General features: G+C 42.7%; 1 long non-coding RNA gene across 1 annotated transcript in view; it reads left to right on the forward strand.

The window, feature by feature from the left end:
• Positions 1 to 4,552: 4,552 nt before the first annotated feature.
• Positions 4,553 to 16,490, forward strand: part of LOC144585893 (uncharacterized) — a 36,262-nt gene continuing 24,324 nt past the window's right edge. The window contains exon 1 of the long non-coding RNA XR_013540498.1: positions 4,553 to 14,241. This is a non-coding gene — a long non-coding RNA (uncharacterized LOC144585893). The remainder of the gene's footprint in view (positions 14,242 to 16,490) is intronic.

Genomic DNA, 16,490 nt, shown 5'->3' on the forward strand with positions numbered 1-16,490 from the left:
TGTCCATCTTTGCGCAAAATGTTCCTCTAATATCTCCAATTTTCCTAAACAGATCTCTGGTTTTTCCTTTTCTGTTATTTTCCTCTATTTCTTTGCATTGTTCATTTAAGAAGGCTCTCTTGTCTCTCCTTGCTCTTCTTTGGAAGTCTGCATTCAATTTTCTGTAACTTTCCCTATCTCCCCTGCATTTTGTTTCCCTTCTCCTCTCTGCTATTTGTAAGGCCTTGTTGGACAGCCACTTTGCTTTCTTGCATTTCCTTTTCTTTGGGATGTTTTTCGTTGCTTCCTCCTGTACAATGTTACGAGCCTCTATCCAAAGTTCTTCAGGCACTCTGTCCACCAAATCGAGTTCTTTAAATCTGTTCTTCACTTCCACTGTGTATTCATAAGGGATTTGATTTAGATTATACCTGAGTAGCCCAGCGGATTTTCCTACTCTCTTGAGTTTAAGCTTGAATTTTGCTATGAGAAGCTGATGATCAGAGCCACAATCAGCTCCAGGTTTTGTTTTTGCTGACTGTATAGAGCTTCTCCATCTTTGACTGCAGAGAATATAATCAATCTGATTTCTATACAGTGGTGCCTCGCATAACGTTTTTAATTGGTTCCAAAAAAAAAAACCTTATGCGAAAAAAACTTTATGCGAAACACCATTTCCCATAGAGATGCATTGGAAACCGGTTAATCCGTTCCAATAGGCACGGATTGCCGTCCTTAAGCGAAAAAACCCATAGGAAACATCGTTAAACGATACAATGTATCCTCCATTGGCATGTATTGTAGCTGACTCAATATGTTTCAATGGCTTTGCGAAGTCAATTTTTGCAAAATTAAGTGTGTCATAAAAGTGTCAAAAATGGTTTTAAATGCTTGGATTAGCTTCTGCACCCTCTAAAACGGATGCAAAAGTTAATTTGGCTTTGATCTGACTTTTCGTTAATTAATGGTTAATTTTTTCCCCCCAACTTTTGACAGCTGTCAAAATCTGACAGCTCCATTAATTCCTATGGGGGAAGAAAAAATTCACAAAAAATTAATGAAGACTCAGCAACTGTTCTAAATGCTTGGGTTCGTTAGAGGACCCCCTAAGTTGTGTGCAAACCTGATTTGGCTTTGATCTGAACTTTCGTTAATTTTTTGTAAATTGTTTTCTCCCCCATAGGAAAGCATGGAGCTGTCAGATTTTGACAGGTCCATTGGTTCCTATGGGCCAAAAAACAAAAATTCACAAAAAATTAACGAAACGTCAGATCAAAGCCAAATCAGGTTTGCACATGACTTAAGGGGTCCTCTAACGAATCCAAGCATTTAGAACTGTTTTGGACCCTTCTAAGACACTTTTTAAATTGAAAACAAAAAAAACGTTAAGCGAAGCAGGGGACCTAAAACAAAAAACGTTAAGCGAAGCATGGTCCCAAAAACGCTATGCGAAAATTGCCCATAGGGAAAAACGTTATACGAAGCACAATCTGCCTCTGAAAAAATAAACGTTAAGCGAAAAAAACGTTAAACGAAGCAAACGTTAAGCGAGGCACCACTGTATTGCCTATCTGGTGATTTCCATATATAGAGTCGCCTCTTGTGTTGTTGGAAAAGAGTGTTTGTGATGACCAGCTTGTTCTCTTGACAAAACTCTATTAGCCTTTGCCTTGCTTCATTTTGAACTCCAAGGCCAAACTTCCCTTTTGTTCCTTTTATCTCTTGACTCCCGACATTTTATGTTTATGTTTTAGTTAATAAAAAGATAATTAAAAAAAAAAGTTGCTGCCAGAGAATCTTCATGGGGGAAAAAACACATGTTTCTGGAGCCCAAACAATCAGTGTATAGAACTGCAAAATGTGTTGGCCCAGAAATCTATACCATTGGATTAGATTTGTGGCATTGGATTAGAAAGGTAAACAAAATTCACACTCGCTGTGTAGATGTGCTTTTTCAAGCTGAAGTGTGCTCTTCCATCTTAGCCAACTGAATTCCCTCACTTCAGCGCATAAGGGAGCAGGACTGTGGCTTTGTTATGCTCTGCTCTCACATTGCCCTGATTTCTTGCACCACTGAAGTGGTGCATCCTCTTCTTTAGGCCTAGCTTTCATCTTAGGCATCTGCACAGAGTTAAAGAAGAATCATAAGCGTCCTTTCCCACATCTGAGGCATCCTCAGGCTTCCAGCTTTGAAGATTTAGGGCAGCCATGATACCACTCCTCAACGTCAAGGTGGTGATGAGGTGTCACATTCAAGGGAACACCTGCCTCTTGTGCTTGCTGTGATCTGTTTGTACCTGCATTCTGTCTTTTCTACTACAAATCTACAGAGATAACACTTTTATCCTTGACATCTTCTTGGAAGGAATTTCGTACATGTCACACTCTGGTGAACTTTGGATTAGTAGCATGAAGCTCAAATGTGGAGAAAGGCATAAAAATACTCCTGCTGTGATTCAACCTGAGCTGACAAAAAAACTAGTATTTCATATAGGTCACGTAGAGCAATTAAAGTGTACTGTTCTCCTAAAGAATTCTGCATAATAAAGGGGTGACCAAATGATGGTTACGGATTCCTAATGTCAATCAGTTAGTTAATTTGTATGCAAATGTCTCCTTCTGTATTTTTTTTAAAGGGCATTATAGAAAAACCTGTCATTAGAAGCTAAGATTTGTCAGAGTTCCAGAGATGTAATTCAGGCAGACTTCACGACTGAGCTATCATCATGCAAATGAAACTTGTGCTTATCTCCCAATAATCAATCACAAAATGAAGCCAACGAATTTGCAAACGGCAGGAGATATGACAAGCTCCAGCTGTAACAAGGAAAGATCTTTCAGCACTTCAAGAATTTGATGGGTTGGATTCCACCGTTAGTGAAGAATCAGAGGATGTGTCCAGTGTGCCATGCTTAGGTAAATTATTAATGGATGAGTTTCAATTGTTGAGACCTGAGGATGTGGACAGAGTGCTTGGGTCTGTCCATTCTACCACCACTCCGCTTGACCCTTGCCCATCTTGACTAATTGGAAGATCTGCCAGGGGGTTTCGCACCTGGGTCCAGGAGGCAGTGAATGCCTCTTTGAGAGAGGGAGCGGTTCCTGCCATCTTGAAAGAGGTGGTAATTCGGCCACTCCTTAAAAAGCCTAACTTGAACCCAGAGCTGGTGGTTAACTACCGACCAGTGGTGAACCTCCCTTGTTTGGGCAAGGTGTTGGAGTGGATTGTGGCCAGGCAACTCCAGGCATTGCTGATGAAACAGATTTTCTGGATCCATTTCAATCGGGTTTCAGGCCAGGCTTTGGTATGGAGACTGCCTTGGTCGCCCTGTATGATGACCTTTGCTGGGAGTGTGACCATGTTGACACTCCTGGACCTCTCAGTGACTTTCGACACCATCGACCATGGTGTCCTTCTGGATAGGCTGGCTGGGTTGGGAGTTGGGGTCACCGTTTTATGGTGGTTCTGCTGCTTCCTGACTGACCCTGTCCAGAAGGTGATGCTGGGGAACAGTTGCTCTGCCCCATGGCGTTTATGTCATGGGGTTCCTCAGGGCTTGATACTGTTCCCCCATACTATTTAACATCGACATGGAACTGCTGGGAGAGGTCATCAGGAGGTTTGGGCTGAGGAGTCAGCAATATGCTGACGACACTCAGCACTACCACTCATTTTCCACCAATCCAGGTGAGGTGGTTTCTGTGCTGAACGCATGTCTAAACCTGATAATGGAGTGGATGAGAGTTAATAAATTGAAACTCAATCCAGATGAGACGGAAGTGTTGTTATTGGGTGCTTTGCCAGACAGGCTGGAGGGCCATTTCCCTGTCTTGAATGGGGTGCACTCCCCCTAAGGGACAGGTCCACAGCCTGGGAGTGCTCCTGGACCCCGGTCTAACTCTGGAAGCCCAGTGGATTCGGTGGCCAGAGGCGCCTTCCTTCAGCTGAAGAAATTATACCAGATACGGCCCTACCTGGATGAGCAGTCTCATGACAGTTATGCATGCACTGGTAACATCCCGTATTGTTGTCGTCGTTTAGTCGTTTAGTCGTGTCCGATTCTTCGTGACCCCATGGACCAGAGCATGCCAGGCCCTCCTATCTTCCACTTCCTCCCAGAGTTGTGTCAAATTCATGTTGGTTGCTTCAATGACACTGTCCAACCATCTCATCCTCTGTCGTCCCCTTTTCCCCTTCAAACTTTCCTAACATCAACGTCTTTTCCAAGGAGTTTTCTCTTCTCATGAGATGGCCAAAGTACTGGAGCCTCAGCTTCAGGATCTGTCCTTCTAGTGAGCAGTCAGGGTTGATTTCCTTTAGAATTGATAGGTTTGTTCTCCTTGCAGTCCAGGGGACTCTCAAGAGCCTCCTCCAGCACCACAATTCAAAGGCACCAATTCTTCGACAGTCAGTTTTCTTTATAGTCCAGCTCTCACTTCCATACATCACTACAGAAAAACTATAGCATCCCGTATAGATTACTGCAATGTGTTGTATGTGGGGCTGCCTTTGAACATGGTCCGGCGACTGCAACTGGTTCAGAATCAAGCTGTGTGGCTGGTGAATGGTGGGGCTGCTAGGGAACACATCATGTCAATTCTGTTCAAATTACATTGGTTGCCAGTCACTGCTCGGGCCCAATTCAAAGTACTTGTTTTGACGTATAAAGCCCTAAACGGCTTGGGCCCTGGATACCTGAAGGACCGCCTCCTTCCATATGAACCTAGCTGGCAATTAAGATCTAGCCAAGGGGCCCTCCTGAAAGAGCCATTGCTCAAGGAGTTAAGAGGGATGGCTTGTAGACAAAGGGCCTTTTCGGCAGCTGCCCCCAGACTATGGAACGCCATCCCGAGGGAGATTCGTCTGGCGCTGACGTTGATGACGTTTCGGTGGCAGGTCAAAACCTTCCTGTTCCAGAAGGTTTTGAATTGAAATTATATCAACTGTGGGTCCTGATGGCAATTTTTAGAGCATTGTATTTTTAATTGTATTTTAATTGTTTTTATCTTTTTATTGAATTCAAATTGTTGTAAGCCACCCAGAGACCTTTGGGTAGTGTGGGTGGCATATAAGATGAATGAATGAATGAATGAATGAATGAATGAATGAATAAATAAATAAATAAATAAATAAATAACAAATAAATAAATAAATAAATGGTAATACTGTAATACGGTGATTCCCAACCTTGAAACCCCAACCAGCACAGCTGGTAGTGAAGGATTCTTGGAATTGCAGTCCAAGAATACATGGGTTATCCAAGGTTGGGAACCACTGCTGCAGTATATTCCTATGTCTCCCAGAAATTTCAGGTCTGTGTTGACCTAAGCAACAGCACTGATGGATTCCAGAACTCAGATGGATATAAATGCTGATGGTGCTGATAATGCTCTTTCTGTTTACAGTGGGAATTTGGGCAGTATGAATGAGAAGCAGATTATCAAGAAAAACTATATATGTTCAGGGAGGACCAGTTTTCCAACTCCTCCCACCTCCAAAGAACCCATCCCATCCCTTTTGAAAATTGCTGGGGTTCTTTGAGGACTAGTTAAACACTCTTGGTTTTATTTTATTTTTTTATTCTATGGAAGAAAGCCATATTAATGTACAGTTTTTTCCTTCAGTATCAGCAACATCACCAAAAGCAGGCCAGCATGATTATATTTATGGACTAAGTCTAGCTGCTGAGAAGCACCCCAACCTAGGCTGTTAAACTAGGTCCCTTAAACTGACAGTTTTTTAGAAGAGATTAGTAGTCTCATCCTGAAAATCATAGACCCTACACCAAAGCCTTTTTGATCATCAGCCTTTATTTCAAGGAAATTAAGTCTGCCATCAGAAAAAAATAAGCCACATGCTGGTATTTTCAACTGTTACCCATCTTTTCTGCACACCATCTAAGCAGAGTTCACGGGCCACCATTTAAGAACCTCCATCGTAGAGAAACTCAGAGGAGGCATACTGAGTCTTCAACTATATAAGATGTATGTGTGTTGGGGGGAAGATAGCATAAAAATAAGGCATTGGTCCATTGGAGGTTGACACACAACAGAGTCACATTACGGGGAAATACAGTAGACTATACCTGAGCTTAAATACAAAATCCTGATTTTAAAAAAATAAGACTAAAGTGGTACAACATGGCAGTGAAAGCAAATCCCTTGGTGGAAAAAAAAATGGCAGGGAAACAGCAGTGCATACCCTCCTTACAGTAAGGGGTTTTAAGAGGAGGTCAAATAGAAAGCAGCAGTGGGGCTGGCGTCAGCCCTGGAAGCCTAGGGAAACAGAAAGGTTATAACTTTAGAATTGGTATTTAAAATCCTCCAGTGTTAAAATGATTTGTAAGACCTTTTTTTAATTATTACCAGTAAGCCAGATATGATCCTCTGGGGAAATTTAAAAGCACGATAATAAGAAAGCTTCCATCCATGTCTCAAAACACAACGGTGCCATTTATCTCATATTGACAATGCCTTTGGAGTTGCTCAATACTAAGCTATCATACACCTGCATTTCGTGTGACCGAGCAGCAAGCATTATCTTTTTATCAATTTACACAGCAACTTCTCTTTGTTTATTTTCAGCCTGTGATAAGCCGCATACTACATGGTAACAGATGAGATCTGGCATCATGGAAATTGCCCAGGGGGCAGCAGAAAGGGCATTTGGCTTAAACATGTTTATCTGGCATGCACCTCTTTCTATGTGATCAGGAAGAGCCTGATACAGATACGTGCCTCACTTAACGACGATAATCCATTACAGGAAAATCGCTGTTAAGTGAAAACATCGTAAAGCGAAATTAAAAAGCCCATTGAAGCGCATTGAAAACCCCTCAATACGTTCCAATGGGCTAAAAACTCACCGTCCAGCGAAGATCCTCCATACAACGGCCATTTTCGGTGCCTGTATAGCAAGGAATCCATCCCTAAGCGCAGTGGGGAGCTATTTTAAGCACCCGGTGGCCATTTTGAAAACCTGACGATCAGCTGTTTTTGATCGTCATAAAGCGAAAATTGGTTCCCGAAGCAGGGAACCGATCATCGCTAAGTGAAATTCCCCCATTTAGACCATTGTTTTGCTATCGCAAAAACATTGTCATAAAGCAGATTTGTCGTAATGCAGGGCAATCGTTAAGCGGGCCACGACTGTACAGTAATTGGCAGTTAAATTCTGGGAAACCAGTGCTTATCCATCACGAGCAGCTTGCTGGTGCATTCTGCATTGAGTTTCCACATTGGCAACATCCCACACCTGGAGTTTTAAGGGTGAAAACCTGCAACGTAGGAGCAGGCCTTTGTGACATCCCTCTTGGTGGGAGTGAGAGAGAGACAAAAGAGTGGCGGAAGAAGTTAAGGGAAGAGAAAGAGAAAGTAGAGAGGGAGCGGAGAGAGAGATTAAAATGGAGGATGTGGGGGATGTATCAGAGGGGATTCGAGAGACTCCCATGGCAGACAGGAGAACTCACCCGGGAGTGTGACTGGGTGGACCTTCGAGTGGAGGACACCATCCCCTTATTGGAAGGAGAGAAAGGATTATTATTACATCCGGATACCTCACCTGATTGGCCCGGTCCTTGGAATGTTCAAAGTGGAAACCCTTTTAAGTTTGAAGATTGGAAAACCCCTGTTGAGCGGTTGTCTGATGGAGAGAAAGCTTGGAACATGTTCATAGATACAGGACTGTTATTAAATAATCCAATAAATGTTACCCCTATTGCAAAACCAAAGAAATCTGGTGATTTGAACCCTCACAGTCAGCAGAATTCTGGTGCATTCCAGATTCAAATGCCAGTCTTGCTTAAGGACATACAGTATTTACTGTGGGAGGTTTATACATCTATCCACAGTTATGTGCTGTTCTTCACTACAGGTATATAGGTCTTCATTAGAGATGGGCATGATTTGGAAAAATGATGATTTGTTTTGATTAATGATTCATCAAGGTCAATGCATCATGAATGATCAATTTATCATTTTTTTCAGCTGAATCGATGAAGTGTTTCATTGGTTCATTTTGGCTTTAAACCCTATAAAACAGGGCCCCAGGCACCTAGAGGCATCATATTCACAGCTAACCTGACTCTCCTCTACAATCTCTGTAAGTTTGGTGAAGTTTGGATTTTGGACATGTGAGTCCTCCAGGAAAGTTCCCTCTAGCAACTGGCTTGGGGAAAACCCAATCTTCACCAAACTTGGGGGTGGGGTGTAGAGGAGAGTCAGGGGAAGCTTATCTGCGATTTTGGTGCCTCTGGGTACAAGGGAGGGCATTTTATAGCCCAACAAAATGATGAATAAAAAATGGCTTTAAAAAATCATTGATTCATATTCATCAGGGGCCATAGAGTCAGATGAATACGAATTGACAAATCAACAATTTTTATGAATTGTGTAATTCATTTTTTAATTTGTACCCATCTGTAGTCTCCATTATTGCATCAGCAACTCATTGGGTCAAATGCTAGATGTTCAGAAGTGAACACTTTGGACTGCTTTTCCTAATTAAGAGCTATACTTTGTTCTGCGGCCATGTGAGGAGGCACCTGGCGTGAAAATATCGCTGGGTGACTAGTAACCTCAGCTGGCTGACAGTGCAAGCAAGCTAGGCTAACGTAAGAAACAGATCTGGACAAAACAAACACAGAGAGGAGCTGTGGGGACTCTGACATGGCTGCAGAAAGGTGAAGGAACAATTCAAACTCAAACAGGGCTTCCTACAAGGGCTTGGGCACATGAGATTTGTCCATATTTTCCAAAACAACAGCATTATGTAAAATGTTTGTTTCTCTGACCAAGTCATATTACTTCAAATGAGGCTGAGTGCCACTAACAGCCCAGAAATAATTTCTGTTAGTTCCTAAGGTGAGATTTGCAAAAGAGGTGCTGGAGTAGCTGAGCCTGTTTTTCTCTGCTGAGTATCTGGTTGCATTTATGACTTTTCCAATTACTGTATCTTTTTCACATTAAACTCAACAGCCACATTTGGGGGTTGGGGAGCCAAAACCTTCTTTTAAGCCCCAGTTTTGCCTTTTGAGGCCTTTCTTCTGTTATACAGTATTTCAGGGGCTTGTTAAGTAATTACAGAAATGCTCTGCTTCTGAGTTGCACAAATGGCCATTAACTGCCTTTTCTGAAGAGCCAGGACTGTCGAACAATTGCAGGAAGTGTAGCAAGCAGAAATGTGTTTTTTATCATTCAGAAGCAGTAAGGAAAAAAGATAGCCCCCTCCTCTCCCAACTCCCAATTATGCTCTCCTCCTCCTCAGATCCAAAGGGCTGCCTTGAGGTTTAAAAAAAGGAGACTTCCAACTGTCCTCACAATCTCACCCAAGAGGATTTTAGCCTCCTTGTTCTACAAGGGAGCATGCTGTCCCCAATCCCCAGTGAAAAATAATTAGTTACAAATAGCAGACATTAGAATTTATTATTCCAAACAACGCATTGCCCAACAGCTTAAGCGGAATTGTGTTACCTGATTATTATGTTGATTAAATTGCATTGGCCAGAATCCTATTGGGTTTTACTGCACGGTAAGTGAAATCACCCACATTGCGGCAACAAATTGCAGCTCATCAGCAAGCTGGGGGATACTTGGCTGAGTAATACTAGATGGGAGAACTAGTCTGTTTGGCACTGGTCAGGCTTCATCTTGAGTGCTGTGTCCAGTTCTGGACACTGCCCTTTAAGAAGGATGCCAACAAAGTGGGACAAGTTCAGAGGAGAGCAACAAGAATGATCAGAGGACTGGAAAGAAAATCCTGTAGGGAAAGACTGAAAGAAATCAGCATGTTTAGCCTTGAAAAAATATGATTGAGAGGAGATATGATAACACACTTCAAATGCAGAAAGGTAGTCATGCAGAGGAGGGACAGGAATCTGTTCTCAGTCTTTCCAGATTGCAGGACACATAATAATGGGCTGAAGTTACAGGAAGTCAGGTTTCCATTAGAACAGTTCAGCAATCAAACTGATGGGAAGTGGTGGATTCTCCAAAACTGGAGGCATTCAAGAAGCTGGACAGCCATCTGTCTGACATATTTTAACTTGGATTCCTGCACTGAGTAGAGAGTTGGACTTGATCACCGTACAGGTCCCTTCCATCTCCATTATTCTATGATTCTAAAGTGCCAGTTTGGTGCCTAGTTGTATTCCCCATTGCGTGACTTTTATTTAGCTGTAATTTTTTTGCCACTTACTCTAACTCTAAACATAAAATTCCAATAGCATTCTGGCCACTGTGATTTTACAAACTTTGAATATTATGACATCTGTGTCTTCTTTTTCTGGTGATGCATCTCCTCTTGCTGGCAACGGGTAAGTGGTTGCCCTACTCTGTATTATGGTCTGGAGCCCATTGTACCAACAATCCCTTTTATTTACTGAGGTTTGTCCATCTTATTTGGTTGGATAGATTTGTCTGTCATTCTGTCACATATATGTCTGCCCTCTCCTCTAAGAACCTCAGAGAAGATGGAATGGATTCTGTTGTTAACTTTCAAAAACAAAAAACTGGCTGGTAGAGATGTGCTGTTCAGGATTTTTTTGACCCCAACTCCTAATTCAAGAATTCTGAAGACAGCATTCTGGGAGTTCCAGCCCACAGACCTGCACCTACATTTCACTCACTTGGAGCAAGGCTTATCTCAGACACTTCTGCAGCCTGTGTTCCTGGTTGAAGGTTAAAAAAAAAGCTTCCACAGTTCTTCCTGGGAGTGATAGTTCTTTGAGAGGCATCCTCTACAGAGTCTAAATGCTCAGCAAGACTACCATTCCCAGGAAGCATCATGGCACCTTCCTTTTTTCATAAATTAACAACAGGCCTTGATTCAGGTGAGCAAAATGTTGATGTCTGTAGTCATGGTTTTGTGGCCTGGAACTCTCAAAATTTCAGATTTATGCCCGGGGAGTTATCTGCGAAGCTGGGAGCTGGAGTCGAAAAAGAAAAAGGAAAATAGTGCATCCTTACTATATGTCCACAGTTTTCTAGGTCACATTGCTCAAAGGTTACCCAGATTATTTCATAACTAAATGTGGATTCAAATCCATGTGTTCCTCATCCATGAACACCTCATACTGAACACCTAGATTTATTAGGATGGACAGACGGACAGACGGACAGACAGACTCTTTTCAAATATATAGTACTGTCAGCAGTTCAACAACAAAAGATTCATTGGTTGAAAGTTTCAATACATATTTGGCTTGAATTAGTGATTGCATCCTTCAGTGAGAAAGATCAATGTGTTATCTAGCCACTCTACCTAAAACATTTACTTCAAGTTAACGCAAAAAGAAAACAAAGCACAGATGGCTCTGGGACCTAGGCCAATCATGCAATCCGCAAAGGGCAGCAGAGATTGTCCTACCAGTGATTAGCAATTACAGGTGGCAATAACATTTACAAATAATGCTTTCGTGACAGCAGTCTTTGAGCTTGGGTGGGGTGTTGGTGGGGAGGAAAGAAGGATGCCCAAGTAAGGTGAATTACCAACCATTATGTTATTTGTTATACAGCAAGAATATTGCTAATTTTTCAGTTTGTTCATCAAACTGCACTGTGTTTTACCAGAAAGCTGAGCTTACCTGGTCAACAGAGAAGTTTGCAGAATAAGAGACTAGACACTGCTACATTTCTGCCTTCCAAGGTAAAGGTAAAGGTTCCCCGTGACATTTTTAGTCCAGTCGTGTCCAACTCTAGGGGGCGGTGCTCATCCCGTTTTCAAGCCGTAGAGCCAGCGCTTGTCCAAAGACAGTTTCCATTGTCACGTGGCCAGCATGCCTTCCAAAGGGTTGAGCAACTCACTAACTGGGGCACTGAGATGGTGAAGGTGCAGCAGAAACGTCCTGATCTCTATGATACTGGGTAAAACAGGAAAGACCTTCACACAGGGGTATCATGGGCAGAAGCCAGCTGGAAAGCACCCACACACAGTTCTCTCTTTAAGAAGTTATGGAGCTAGCACAGTCCTTTGACATACTTTTAAATGTCAGTGCAAATTTATTAGGTTTAGAGTACAGTGATGGCATTAAGCTGCCACATTGTTTCATTATTTTCTTAACTATATCCTTAATTGGTTGTTGTGGGTTGTTCGGGCTTCTTGTCCGTGTTCTGAACACGGCCAAGAAGCCCGAAAAACCCACAACAACCATTAGATCCCAGCCGTGAAAGCCTTCACGAATATATCCTTAATTATTGGCTCAGTACAATCACCAATATAAAACCATTACATCATCCATCTTTTCCCAACTCTAGGTTGAAATCAATATCTTTGCTTTGCAAGAAAGACCTACATAATTTATCAAAAGCTGCTGTAGCCAAAACCAATATCTCCATTAGCTGATAAAAAAGGCTACCAAATAATAAATCTATATGGGTTTTTTACTTCTGCTGGCAACAAATTATGTGACTGATCAATTCTCCAAAGGTCAGCAAAAAGTCATGCAAGAGCTGACCCTGCATAAGGCAGACCATTAACCACTAACAGAATTACTGCCTTTGAAGGAACCTCTGAGGTCAATGGTGTGATAGAAAACTCAAACTAGCCTTGATAGGTGTTTATCTAGCTTAGAAGTGGGCAATTTATGGTCCACCAGACACATTCAGTCACCAAGGCAAACTCTAAACCTTGACACACATCTTTTAGATTTCAAGGAATTGGTGGGTTTAAGTAAAAAACTACATTTCTTTACCAAGTGTTGCATGAATTAGATCATTGCCTGCTGACATTTGGACTTTGTACAAGAATGCTTCTCCACAAAGTGGCTGGACCTATCAGGATGGCCCACCGGCGAAGACTGATGAATCCAACTGGTTTCCAGGATGTCTTGCGGGGTTTCCAGTTGATCTGGCTGGTGTTCCTGTCAAAGCTCAGGTCTCTCACTGGTATTACGAGGTGACCCAGGCAGTTGACACGATCACTCCTAAATGCCCTCTTTGGTGCAGAGCCTGATCCTCCTCATGGGTCATGGAAGAGTTGAGGACAATGAAACAATTATGAAGACAGCTAGAGAGCAGATAGAGGAAAGCTCCCATGAAATGCAAATTGGCTGCAGTCAGGGAGATGTCCAAGAAATATTGTAATTTACTCAAGGCTACAAAAAGAGGCTATGATTAATTACAATTAATCAGTGTGGGCTCCAATCAAGAGGCGGAGCTCCTTCAAGTTGTTCTCATCCTCCCAAACTCCAGACAGAAGTAAACATTACAGCTAAACATAGAGAACTGCAACCGGCAGCCCATTTGAGATCTAAGATTGAATGCATCTGTCAGGATCTAGACTCCTTACTTTTTCCATTAGATCAGACTGAAATGTCCAATGCACCGTCTAGTAAGGTTTTATTGGATCAGTTTTAGGATGTGGAGAAAGCAATTTCATGCTGTAAAACTACTACCTCTATTCTAGATCCTTGCCCATTTTGGTTAGTAAAATCCACTAAAGATGCAATGGTTGAATGAGCCACTTATGTCATCAATGTTTCTCTCCAGGAAGTCTCATGCCCTCCTGTTTGAAAGAAACTATAAAGGCCCACTCTGATGAGAACTAATTTGGCAATGGATTATTTGAACAACAACAGACCCTTCTCACATACTCCTTTCTTGGGCAATCTGATCAATAGGATGATAACAGATCAGTTGCAGGCATTCTTGGAAGAAACTGAAAGTCTGGATTCATTTCAATTGGGGTTTAGGCCACGACACGGTACAGAAACAACATTGACTGTCCTGCAAGATGATCTCCTAAGGGAGGCAGACAGAGGGAGTGTAACACTGCTGGTCTTTCTGCAGTCTTTGATACCGTCAACTGCTTCCAGTTCTTTCTTAATGGTTGATCCCAGATGGTGCAGCTTGGGGATGCATTGTCCAGCCCTTGGAACCTCATTGTCTCCCTAATGCTCTTTAACATCTATAGGAAGCTGATGGAAGAAGTCCTACAGAGATCTGTAGTTTGCTGTCACTAGAATGCTGAAGACGGGCATTCCTCTTTAGATCATCAATAGGCTGGCAGTGGATGCTAGGCTATTATGGCAAATAGGGCACTGCCTCATCTCAGGTTCACACTGAGCCATTCTCAGTCATTCCATTCTTTCCTTTCTCCTTGCCAGAGGAAGACGTTCAGGGCCCTGCCTGTGTTCACTTCCTGCTGAACTCTCGAACTCAACATATTTTGTGCAAGTGCAGGGGAAGCGAGGAAGAAAATAAGAAAATGTATGTGAGTGAAGAAGCCAACCTCCCAGCTTTGAAACTAGGCACCAAGAGAAGCAGGTAGGAACATTTCTAATTTAGCCAATGTGTATTTTTCTGCTCCTCAGCTGAGTTGTTGAGTGAATTAAAGCAGTGATCCCCAACCTTTTCAGAACCATGGAGCAGTTGGGGGGGATTTGTGCGCAGGGGGGCGGGGGCACCACCCGTGCTTGTGGGTGGGCATGGCGCACTTGCACACATGTGAAGATGGTGTGGTGCACTCACAGGTGAGTAGGGCACGCACACACGCATGTGTGCAAGCATGCCACGCCCAAAATGTCTGCATGCGGAGGAGCGAGAGATCTGTCTCTGCAGTCCAGTCCTGCAAATCCCACGGACCGGCACCAGGCCACGGACTGGGGGTTGGGGATCCCTAAATTAAAGGAATAGGGGATGAGGCAGTATCTGTCTGCTTCCCTCTCTCCTGCTGAAATCCTATTGCTTGATGTAGTAAATTGCAACTAAACTAGGCCCATTGAACCAGTGGATCTTATGAAGGAGTTGACTCACCAAATCCCACTGATTGAATGGGCCTGCTCTAGTGACAACATATTATCCTAAGCAATGGAATTTCAGCCTCTTTGTATGTACATGCACGTGCTCATGTGTACATATGAATATACCCACTTATGCTCAACTCTACTTGTCATACCTGGCTTTGCCCACTGTTGGGTAACTAAGGAACATAGGCAGCAGCCACCACTAGATCACATCCTTAGTCATTTCATTCTCTTAGGAGACATGCTGTAATGCACTGGAAGGAATAGAGATGGGGAGGGTGGGAGGGAAATGCATGTAGCTGTTGCCATCCCTGTCTTTTTATGGTCAAGATGAAGAAGTCTGCCTTTGGTTTCAATGTGTTTGCCTTCTGTCGTGCTCAGTGCCTGCCTATTGTTGGTCTCCGCCTTTCTTACAAAATGGTGGGGATTGGGGAAATCCTTTGGAAATGAATTGCTATTCTGTAGAAATACAGTGTACATGATGGGTAGACTAGGGTGGCTCTCTGGGGCACTGAAATGAATTTAAAAAAAAAAAAAGGAAGGGGCAAGAAATGGAAAGAGGAATTTGGGCCGAATGGAAAGCCACAAAAATAATTGCCCTTCAAGCCAAGCAGGAATTTGGCAAGTGTCAGCTCAAGCGGGCTGTGCTTTGTCTTCACTTAAGATCTCCATTAAGGTCTGATTTGCAACTTCCTAATTCCCTTGCCATTTCTCATAATTTATTATGACAAGCCGTGGAGCTGAACTGAACACACAAGTTATGCTGAATTATGTTTTCGTCTTTCAAGCCTTAGTTGAAGAAAATGGAGACTAATTGGTGGTCTTCTACAGTTCATCTAGGATCTTCCAGCAATCTAAACATAACACCATTCTCCATTCCCGTTCTAAGAAGGTCGATAGCAGAATTTTAACATGGGCAGTTTTCAAAAAGGCTGTGGGTATGAAAAACAGTAGCATTCAAGCAATTACACCACATGTAATGCCACATTTTAAAGCAAGGATGGAGAACATGTGGCTTGTCGGGAACTGCCAGGCTGAAGCACTCATCCTCCCTTGTCCTTGGCTAAGCCAGTCTTGGCTCATGGGAGCTGCAAGCTCACAATATCTTTGTTTGTTTGTTTGTTTGTTTAGTCATGAAGTCGTGTCCGACTCTTTGTGACCCCATGGACCAGAGCTAGAGAGTCAAATTGCTCGCCCACCCCTGTTTTAAAGGATAACAGAAATTGATGATAATAACATCTTTATTGATGACAATAAAACCTTGTTTGCTTGTTTGCTTGTTTGTTCCTTAGATTTTTATGCCACCCATCTAGCAAACCAACTACTCTGAGTGGTTTACAATAGTATAATCAGAACAATATGTTATAAAATCAACCAACTACAGAACAAATGCCATAAATAACTAAAGGGACGTGGTGGCGCTGCGGGTTAAACCGCAAAAACCTCTGTGCTGGAAGGTCAGAAGACCAGTAGTCGTAAGATCGAATCAACACGACCGAGTGAGCTCCCATCACTTGTCCTGACAACTTAGCAGTTAGTAAGCATGTAAAAATGCAAGCAGATAAATAGGTACCACTTTGGTGGGAAGATAATGGTGTTCTGTGTCTAGATGAACGCTGGCTTTATGGCTTGGAAACAGGGGTGAGCACCGTGCCCTAGAGTCGGATACGACTGGACTAAATTTCAAGAGGAACTTTTACCATTATCTTACTACACAGTACAATAGGTAATAGTAAATTGACAATAAAGTGTTCTGATTATTGTTTTTTC

The sequence above is a fragment of the Pogona vitticeps genome, chromosome 1, assembly GCF_051106095.1.
Source record: "Pogona vitticeps strain Pit_001003342236 chromosome 1, PviZW2.1, whole genome shotgun sequence".
NCBI classification, from domain to species: Eukaryota; Metazoa; Chordata; class Lepidosauria; order Squamata; family Agamidae; genus Pogona; species Pogona vitticeps.